Genomic DNA, 12,166 nt, shown 5'->3' on the forward strand with positions numbered 1-12,166 from the left:
TTCGATTTTAGCAAATAAACATTAAAAAAAAGTATAAATATTTTTAAAAGTTGATTTGTACACAAACTTAACTGTAATAAATAATTGGTTTCCTAGGAAGAAAAGAGACGTTTTAGTGGTGGTGTTGGCACCGAATCAAGAGGGTAGAACTGATTATTTTAGATAAGATATAATAATATAATATAATAATTATATAAAAATTTATATATTTTTTTAAATATATATTTTATATTTATTTGTATTAATATAAATTTTAATATAACATAATTAATATTTTATGTGTAGATATATTTATATATGTATAAGATATGAAAAATATGTTTAGATATAATATATCATATAGATATATGTTTAATACGTGATACGATATGTTAAATATATTTAGTTATGAATATAAATTTATTATATTTAACATATTTAATATTTTTTTTATATTTATTTTAATTTAATATAAATATATAAAAATTATTTTAATTTTTAATTTTTAATTATAATATTTAATTAACTATTCCATACTATATAAATGTTAGTTTAAATATTTAATTATAATAATCATTTAATAAATTTTATAAAAATATTTTTATATTAATAATACAAATATAATATAAATATTAGTATTATTCTTATACATCATTATTTTATTTTTTTAATCTTTAATAATTTATTATTTTAAATTTGATACTAAAAATTAATATCATTATATAATATGTTAAATTTTATATATATTAAATGCGTATCAAATTTTTTTATTTTTTTAATATGTATGTATTTATTTGTAGTATTAATATGCTAAATTTATTAAATTATAAATGATAAATAATTTATAATAATTTATTATTTTAATTATATTTTTATAGGTATCAATATATATTTATATTATTTATATTTATTTATATCATATTTAAATAAATTAAATATACATATATTAATCATATCATATTATACATAATATATATAATAATCATATCATAATCATACTTAAAATTTAATCATATTTTATAATTTATATTATATTTATATTTTAATAATTCGTACCGTTATAGATGCCAAACTTTTTACGAATTATCATGTTTATAAGAGGGCATCGGGTGGAGATGGGCACTCCACGTGGGACCAACTTGGAGTGCCGCAACTTGGAGTGCCGCAAGGAGGGTAAAAGAGCAGGTTACCATTATCGGATCACGTGGCCAGACATGGGACCCGAGTTTCTATCAAATTTGTTCAACCTCAGGCTCCACTCAAGCCGCGTCATGCGCATAATCCATCCCTCCATGAAATTCATCACGGAAGGCTGGAAGCCACATCAAGCTAATTTGAGAATTCATGGTCATTTCGATCTCACTATAATAAATTCATAATGGAACGCTTTTGAACTTCAATGCATCGAGTAAAAGACGATAAAGGATTTTGAAAGAACCTTCCCTTATCAACCTTATTCTGATTGACTAGGTGGGCAATTCTGAGAAGACTTGCATTTAAATCATAACTGCAGTATTTGAAAAGATAACTAACAGATATCAGGTAGACTGACATCAACATTTCAACACCATCCTTACCGTTAAATTTCTCTCCTGCTACAACCACTACTTCCATAATTCATGCCCCTTTCATTTCTTCTCTTTTCAGGGTTTCAACTTTCAACGGATGAGTTACACATCAAAGGTATCTTTCATCCTCGACCCCTCATGAAATATTTATTCCATCCTAAGGTATTAGTAATAACTAATAATTAAAAGCTGAGACAGCATCCTCAACTAGAAAGTGCCACTGCCCCAGCAACCCCCAAACTCAATGCGCACAAATACAATAGATGTTGAAGCAATATCACAACTGTTCCATCGTATATACATGCTAAAGCAAGAAGATTGATGAACAAATAATTTTCAACGTTTGCATGCTGCTGTATTTATTAAGCATCTTAAAGACTTGCAAGATTCAAGCATCATTTCAATACCGTCATCCACCCTATTTCCTTTTCTTGGGTCATAAGATGGGATTAACTGTAGATATTAAATTTTATCTAAATCTATCATTTTCAATTTTTGGTTTAATAATAATAATAATATTGATTTAATTAATATAAAAAAATAAAAATAAAAGCTTTACTAATAAAAAACAAGGAAAAAATCAGGATGGCAGTGGTGCCTTACATGCCACCACTGCCACCCACCCTGTCACCACCTTCCCCAATCCCTTCGGAGCTCTTACACCTCACTTGTCCCAACTGCTCGAAACCATCAACCTTACCCTGTCATCACACCCATACCTCACCAGAGGTATGCTCCATTGGCTACCACCATTTTCAACCCTATAAAGCCCTTAACGTTTCCCCTTTCAGCCTCTCTTGGACTCTTAGAACACGCCAGAAACCCAACTCTTCATCCCTTAAAAGCCAATCCCATTAGACTCACCCACCAGTATCGATCCCTCTTTACCCGCACAAACCCCCAAAACAAAAAAACAAAAGCAAAGACAAACAGTCCTCTCTGTAGGGAAGAACCTCAGCACCGAAGCTCCCTACAAGAATAAAAAATCATATCAGTCTTCGATTTACAAAAAAAAAGAAAAGAAAAAAAGAGAAGAAACAGAAATTTTCAAACCCCGATCTACATTGATCGGGGCAGTTTCTAGCGAAATTAAGATTGGATCGAAGCTTAGGAGAATACAAGAAGTTTTTTTTAGACCTTTTTTTGACTTTTCGATAGCCGATGATCGACGACCAGAGACAATAGCCAAAGCGACGGACGGTCACCGTGCAACAACTTAGAGAGAAGGGCTCTGAAGAAAGGAAAACTAGAGAGAGAGAGAGGAGAGAAAAATGAAGCAAAATTTTTTTTTGTTTGCTTTTATAAAAGACTAAAATTCAAAACGATGTCGTTTAGAGGAACGCCCAAAACGATGCCGTTTTAGCCAAGGAGATCTGCGCGTCAACCCGGACCCGACTCGCCAACTTGGCTTTTCATTTAGCTATGAACCGATTTGACCAGACAGGATCGAACCACTCCCTAGATCAGACCGAATCGCTTCTCAGTTGGCTCAACCAAACTGCGCGCCAAACCAAACCCTTTTGCGGTCAAACTGAACCGCTGTTGATCGAACCGTTGACCGGCCCGGTTTAGGTAAAAAAAATTTTTTTTGAATTTTTTATTTTTTATATATTATTTTTTTTGTTATTTTGAGTAATTTTTTTAATTTTTATGCATGATAAATTTTTAAATTTATTAGAATAATTATTTGATTATTTTTATTAATAATAAAAATGAAAACAAGTAAGATAACTGATAAAAAATATTAAAAATGCTTAAAATAATAATAATAATAATCTAAAAAATTATAATAAAAATAATTTTTCTTATTTTCTTTGCCTAGATATTGGAGGGAATAAAATATATTCCTAAAAATAATTTCTCCTAGATGTTAATAAATTATTGTTAATAAATTTTCATAAATATATATATAAGAAAATTTTAATTAATTTTTAAAAATCACTAAAATCGAATTTGCTCTGAAAATTCACTTAAATGTTGGGAATTTTTAGAGATGTTCGTTTTTTCTTAACAAAATGAAACTTTAAACGCTAATTCTTAAATTTCAAAACCCTAAAATCTCCTAACCTTTAAATCCAAACCCCAAAACCCAAAATCCCTAAAATCCAAACCATTAAATCAAAACCCCGAACCTCAAATTTTAAAACCAAAACCCTAAAATCTTCAAACTCTAAAATCAAAATCCTAAACTTTCCATACCCGAAAATCCAAGCCTTAAAACCCTCTAAACCTTAAAACCAAACCCTAAAACCCTCAAAACTCAACCCAAAATCCTAAAATCCGAATATTCAAAATCTTGAAACCCTAACCTTTAAAACTTTTACTCAAGCCCTTACTTAAAACATTTTGAAAATCCTAAAGACACCTGTGAAAATCTCATGTGAAGTAATTTATTCTTGAATGTCGCCTAGATGATGGGGTATTTAAGAAACTCTATTTCATTAAATTTTTCACACGAGTTCTTAATTCACATTAATAATAAGATTAATAAATAAAAAAGTTAATAATAAATTAGATTCTTAAATATAAACAGTGGCACCTAAGCTCTGCCTAGATGTTGGAGAGTCAAGGCGGTCTCATTATACTTAAAAACTCAACTTTTAAATTACAGTTCTTTTTACGTGACATTCATTAACATACATACGTTAGCATGTTATCATTATTCTTTCTTTTATTTTTATTTACTATTTGATGATAAAATATTTTATAATAAAAAAAGAATAATAGATTTTAAAAAAATTTTGTGATATTATAAAATAAAATAAAAAAATAACATTCCGAAGGAAATAATTCTTGATACTTTGCCTAGATATTGGAAAGTCACTAACAATTATCTTCTACAAATACTGTTATTTCATTTTAAGGATTATCGTGTTAAATCTTAAATGAAAAGAGTTATTTTAAATTCTGCCTAGATGTTGAAAAATTTTAAAATAATTCTTTAACTTTAAGATTTTCTCAATATTCCTAAATAAAAAGCTTTAGCAAAATTTTATGTTTCCAAATGAAGGGAATTAATGTTAAATTTCAAATTGAAACCATTTTTATCTAACACTGAAAATAATGCATAATTAAATGGTACCTATTTATGGGCATTATGGGGGTGCTAATAATTCTCCACATGTAACCGACTCCTGAACCCAACCTGATTTTTTGTAGATCAAAATTTATCTTTTTAATAAACTTTAAACTTGCTTTTATAGTTTTATTAAAAAGATAAACTTTTAGGTGACCAATTACACCCTAACAAAGATTGGTGACGACTCTCTCATTTATTTTGATTTTAAAACTCCTTTACGTCTGATGGTCTCAAAACCGTTATGACAGCTTGACGACTCTACTGGAGACTTTAATTCGAGAGTCAAGCCAAAACTTTTAATTATGCGTTATTAAGAATTGTTGGATTTAATTGATTTTATTTGACATTTCATTTAATCTCCTTTATTTTGATTTTTCAAAAATATATATGTTAACGAATAAGATAAATTGTATGTTAGTCGTGATTTTATTTGTATGTTTATGGTATTTCGATTAATACATTATTTTGCACACACTTTGTATATTCATGCATGAGCTCTAGACCCGAGTTCTATCCTTTTTAGGAGGAAGTGAAGTAGCTACGCTATCGTGAGGTGATAACCTCCGCATTTGCTAGCGAAACACTTTCACTTAGATTGAACCCATTTCGTTAGTAGCCTGTAATGGGTGAGAATCGAGGAGCCTTACTAGTCTATAATGGACGATGAAGTGAGGAATAGTCTGGGAACCTTTAGACACGTAAATCTTAACCCGACATACAGTAAACCGTAAGGTCCAACCTTAAGAAAGAGCATACGGAGGTTAAGTGTATGAGCTTATTTTCATTGTCTTAATAAAGTGATGAATGCAATGCATTTCACTTATACCATGTTCTCTATTTTTCATTTTTTTCTTTCATTACCATTCTCTTTGCCCTTGCCAAGATCAATATATATTTCTTTGTGATTATACCAATTTTTAGGTTTTTTAATATTGAACATTATGGATGACCAAGGCAATAACACCAGTTTTGATTTTGAAATTTTGATTCACATTAGCGAGCTTGATAACAATGTTGATTCAGAAGACTATGATTTACCTCATGATCTGTTAAAATGGATAAAATAAGAGGAGAAAATTATAAAACCCCACCAGGAATCAACTGACCCGTTAAATTTGATAGATGGTGAGAATAAGAAAGAAGTTAGGATCGACACTTCATTATCATCGATCCAGAAGCAAAAGCTGGTGAGTCTGCTGTAAGAGTACGTAGATGTATTTGCATGGTCATACTAGGATATGTTCGGACTTAGCGTAGAGGTGGTTGAGCATAGGTTACCTTTAAAACTATAATGCCGATCAGTATAGCAGAAGTTGAGACGCATGAAGCCAAAAATATTACTGAAGATAAAAGAAGAAGTAAAAAAATAATTCGACGTTGGTTTTTTAGAAGTAGCAAAGTACCTTGAATGGGTAGCCAATATAGTATCAGTTTTCAAGAAAGATGAAAAAGTTAGAATGTGTGGACTATTAAGATTTAAATAGGGCTAACCCAAAAGATAATTTTTTATTACCATATATTGATACCTTTATGGATAACACTGCTAAGCATTCTATTTTTTTATTCATGTATGGGTTCTCCGACTATAATCAGATCAAAATGGCTCATAAAGATATGGAAAAAACTATATTTGTGACAATATAGGGCACGTTTTGTTATAAAGTTATGCACTTTTTGCTAAAAAATGCTGATGTCATATATCAATGGATGATGATCACTCTCTTTCATGACATGATGCACAAGGAGATAGAAGTATATGTTGATGATATGATAGCTAAATTTTAATAAAGTGAAGATCATGTTGTTAATCTCAGAAAGCTTTTTAAAAGATTACAGAGATACCAACTCAAGCTGAATCTAGCCAAATGCACATTTGCTATTAAATCTAAAAAATTGTTAGGGTTTATAGTTAGTGAAAGAGGTCTAGAAGTAGACCTTGATAAAATTTGAGCCATTCGAGAGTTGTCAGTACCACGTATACAAATGAAGGTAAGAGGTTTTTTGGGGTGATTGAATTATATTTCTCGCTTCATATTTTAACTTACCTCAAAATACGATCCAATTTTTAAGTTATTTCATAAAAATAATCCTGGTGAATGGGATGAAGAATGTCAAAATACATTTCAAAAGATTAAAGAGTATTTGATAAACCCACCAGTGTTAGTACCACCAATTGAAGAAAGATCGTTAATTTTATATCTAATGATTCAAGAAAAATCAATGGGATATGTATTGGGGCAAAGAGATGAAACTGGTAAGAAAAAACATGCTATATACTATTTGAGTAAAAAGTTTACGGAATATGAGGCCTAATACCCCCAAATAGAAAAAAATATGTTGTGCCCTGGCTTGAACTACTCGTAGACTCAGGCAATATATGCTCTACCAAATGACGTGGCTAATATCAAAATTGGATCCCTTTAAGTACATTTTTAAAATATCATCTTTATCAGGCAAACTAGCGAAATGACAGGTCATGCTCTCAGAATATGATATTATGTGTGTGACACAAAAATCCATAAAAATGAATGCAATTATTGATTTTTTTGTCGATCGAACTACAAAAGATTATGAACCTATAAAGTTTGGGTTTCCATATGAAGATTTAATGACAATCTTGCAGGATGAAGATGAAGAACTTGTAAGAGAAGTATGGAAAATGTTTTTTGACGGGGCATCCAATATAATGGAGCATGGTATTGGGCCAGTGCTAATATCCCCAGAACAGAATTACTAACCCTGTACCGTAATGTTAGATTTCAACTGCACAAACAATCTTGCTGAATATGAAACATATGTCATGGGGCTACAAATGACTATTGAAAAGAAGATTGAAATGCTAGAAGTATATAGGGATTCAACCTTGATAATTTATCAACTAAAAGGTGAATGAGAGACCAAGAACCTGAAACTAGTGTTATATCAAAAGCACATAACTAGTTTGATGAAACATTTTAAAAAGATCCAATTTTAGCATGTTCTTTGAGAAAAAAATTAGATTGCTAACTTCTTGGCTACTTTGGCAGTAATGTTCAATTTAAATAATAGTACAAAAATTCAATCCATTAGAGTACAAATGAAAATTTTACAGCTTACTATTTAAATGTGAAAAAAGAGGTAGATCGACAACCGTGGTACTATGACATTGTACAATATATCAAGTGTCAAAACTACCCAAAACAGGCTTCAAAAAATGATAAGAGGATCATTTAAAGATTAGCAGTAGGTTTTGTGCTTGATGAAAAAATCTTGTATAAAAAAAGTCGAGATCAGATTTTGCTAAGGTACGTTAATGCTGCAGAAGTAAGAAGGATACTTGAAAAAGTATACGAAAAAATTTATGGAACACATGCTAACAGGCATATGATGGCCAAATAGATTATGAGAGCTGGTTACTACTGGTCTACAATGGAAAATGATTGCATCAATTATGCTAGAAAGTACCACAAATATCAAATTTATGCAGATAAAATTCATTCTCTTCTAGTCTCGCTACATGTCTTGGCACCACCATGGCTTTTTTCCATGTGAAGAATGGATGTGATCGGATTCATAACCCTAAAAGCTTCAAATGGGCATCGATTTATTTTTTTGATAATCGATTACTTTATAAAATGGATAGAAGCAGCTTCGTATGCTAGTAGTATTATGCGATCAGTTGTGTGTAAATTTATAAAAAGAGAGATAATATATCGGTATAGGCTCTTGAAAAGGATCATCTCAGATAATGCTAGCAATTTAAACAATAAAATGATGAAAAAATTATGTGCACAGTTCAAGATTAAGCATCATCATTCAACACCATATCGCCCAAAAATGAATGATACAGTGGAAACTGCGAATAAAAATATCAAGAGAATATTGAGAAAAATGACTGACACATAAGGGTTGGCATGAAAAGTTATATTTTGCTTTGCTTGCCTATAGAAGATCAATTCGAACCTCCACAGGGGCCACCTCGTTTTCACTAATGTATGAGATGAAAGCTGTATTTACCGATTAAAGTGAAAATTTCTTCTTTGAAGGTGTTGATGAAGATAAAATTGGATGAGGCAGAATTGGCTCAGGATTTTTTCAAGCAATTGAATCTTATTGAAGAGAAAAGGCTCTTAGCACTCAATTATAGACAAATGTATCAAAAAAAAATCATGCGAGCACATGACAAAAAGATACGACCCCGATACTTTTGCGAGGGCGAATTGGTTTTGAAAAGGATTTTACCATATCAGCATAACAATAGAGAAAAATGGACGCCCAATTGAGAAAGTCCATATGTGGTAAAAAAGGCTTTTTCTGGTAGAGCTCTGATCTTTGTAGAAATAGACGGAGATGAATCATTGAATCCTGTAAATTCGGACACAGTCAAGAAATATTTTACTTAAAAAAATAAAAAAAATAAAAAAATAACAACAAAAATACAAAAAAAAAAGAAATGATTCAGATTGAAAACTAGAAAATGGCGGTTTGAATCAAAGGGGGTCATTTGAGCTGAAAACCTGAAAAGACGATTTAAATGAAGGTGAAGCTCAGAGAAAGTCTTTCAAAAAATGAAAGAGTGACACCAAATGGATAAATTATCGTCAGAATTAAAAGAGATAACTTTTAAGAGGCAAGTTCTCATTAGTCACAGATGTAGGGGCAATGATTGGTCATATGAAATCACAGGTGAAAAATCGTAAATGTAATGAGTTTTTGAAAAAGACCTGGTCTGAGTAGGTCGAGGTCATCCAAAATTTCATTATTTAGAGAATTTCTATTTGATTATTGAAATATTCTTGAGTAAACTGTTCTTTATGTCTCAAAAGGATTGTCTTTCTAAACCCGATATACCCCATTAATGATCGTGTTTCACACCCAACTTTGAACTTGAAATCATTGCATTTGTCATTTAAAATTAAGAGAATGATTAATAAAGTTCATAATAGACCAATGCATCACTCAAAAAGAAAATGTAATATAAGGATGACAAAAATAGTAATATAAGGGTAGAAAGAATGAAATGAAACTGATTGATCACTGAAAACAAAAGAGAGGAGATAAAAAAAGGAATAAAAAAAAGATTTTAGAGTGACTAAAAGTCAAGTGGGTCTATCATAAGACAGAGATTTTTGATCGAGAATCGAAAGATTTAGAAAGATGAGACTACTGGAAACAGCTTTTAAAGCTTGAAAGAATTGAACAAAAAAGTTAAATTAACTTGGATGAAAATGCATGATATAATACGTTGATTGCATCTTTGTCTTTTCATTCATCATAATCATTGCATATATCACAAACCTATTGATAAGTTGCATAAAAAAATTTTTTATAAGACATAAAAAAAAATCATCATTTTTCTTTTCAAAATAAAAATGATGGCCTAAAAGATGATGTGATATCTGTGGCATGATTCTTAAAATTGAACCTGTCAATCTATAGAGTGCTCAATCCTTTATTTTTCAACTCACAGCTCAGTCTTAGTTATATTTATTCTCTCGATTCATGGTTCAATCTCGGTTATTTCTATTAGTTACCCGACTTACGGTTTAATCTCAGTCACTTTTATTTTTCTAACTTGCGGTTCAGTTCCAGTCGTCATTAATCTTTGACTCGTGGTTTAATCCCGATCATTCCTATGTTCACAACTTGAGGTTTAATCTTAGTCACTTTTATTTTTTTTGACTTGCAGTTCAATCCCAATTATTGTTAATCTCTAACTTATGGTTTAAACCCAATCATTCCTATAGTTTCTTGACTTACAATTAATCCCAGTCACTTTTATTTTTTTAACTTGCGATTCAGTCCTAGTCGTCGTTAATCTTTGACTCGTGGTTCAATCCCGATCATTTCTGTTAGTTACCTGACTTACGGTTTAATCCCAGTCATTTTTATTTTTCTAACTTGCGGTTCAATCCCAGTCATCGTTAATCTTTGACTCGTGATTTAATCTCGATCATTCCTATGTTCCCGACTTTACAATTTAATCCTAGTCACTTTTATTTTTTTCTGACTTGCTGTTCAATCCAATCATTGTTAATCTCTGACTCATGGTTTAAACCTAGTCATTCCTATAACTTTTCGACTTACGGTTTAATCCCAGTCACTTTTATTTTTCTGACTTGCGGTTCATTCCTAGTCATCGTTAATCTTTGACTCGTGGTTTAATCCTGGTCATTTCTGTTAGTTACCTGACTTACGGTTTAATCTCAGTCACTTTTATTTTTATAACTTGCAATTCAGTCCCAGTCGTAGTTAATCTTTGACTCGTGGTTTAATCCCAGTCATTCCTATGTTCTCGACTTGCGGTTTAATCCTAGTCACTTTTATTTTTTTTCCTGACTTGCGGTTCAATCCCAATCATTGTTAATCTTTGACTCGTGGTTTAAACCCGGTCATTCTTATAGCTTCCTGACTTACGGTTTAATCCCAGTCACTTTTATTTTTTTGATTTACGGTTCATTCCCAGTCATCGTTAATATTTGACTCATGATTTAATCTCGATCATTTCTATTAGTTACTTGACTTGTGGTTTAGTCCGGATCATTCTTATTTTTTTCTAACCTACGGTTCAGTCTCAGTCATCGTTAATCTCTCACTTGTGGTTTAGTCCCGATCATTCCTATAGTTTTCTGACTCGTGATTTAATCCCGATCACTTTTATTCTTTCTGATTTATGGTTCAGCTTCGATCATCATTAATCTCTGACTTGTGGTTTAGTCATAGTTATTTCTATAGTTTCCTAGCTTGTGATTTAATCTCAGTCGTTTTTATTTTCCTAACTTGTAGTTTAATCCTAGTCACTTTTATTTTTCTCACTTGTGGTTTAATCCCAGTTGTCTTTATTTTTCGACTCACATTTTTAATCCCAATCATTTTATCTCTATCATTTTTTAATTTGTGATATCATCTCAATTGTCTTTTTCCACTTAATTCATAGTTCAATCCTTTAAATTAATTAAGAAAGTCATTTAGTTAGCTTTGGACAAAATCATTGTCTTTATCTTTATCCTATTACTGATTCTTAATAACGTGCAAAGAGGGATAACTGTAGACACCGAATTTTATCTGGATCTACTATTTCCAATCTTTGGTTTAATAATAACAATAATATTGATTTAATTAATATAAAAAAATAAAAATGATAACTGATAAAAAAAAGGAAAAAATCAGGATGGCAGTGGTACCTTACACGCCACCACTGCCACCCACCCTATCACCACCATCCCCAATCCCATCGGAGCCCCTGCACCTCACTTGCCCCAACTGCTCGAAACCATCAACCTTACCCTACTATCACATCCATACCTCGTCAGACGTATGCTCTATTGGCTACAACCATTTTTAACCCTATAAAGCCCCCAACGTTTCCCATTTCAGCCTCTCTTAGACCTCTAGAACACGCTAGAAACCCAACTGTCCATCCCCTAAAAGTCAATCCCATCCGACTCATCCACCAGTACCGATCCCTCTTTACCCACACAAACCCCCAAAACAGAAAAACAAAAGTAAAGATAAACAGTCCTCCTCGTAGGGAGGAACCTCAGCGCCGAAGCTTCCTACA

Source organism: Durio zibethinus, chromosome 11 (genome assembly GCF_047325235.1).
Source record: "Durio zibethinus cultivar Kanyao isolate XHJ-2024 chromosome 11, ASM4732523v1, whole genome shotgun sequence".
NCBI lineage: Eukaryota > Viridiplantae > Streptophyta > Magnoliopsida > Malvales > Malvaceae > Durio > Durio zibethinus.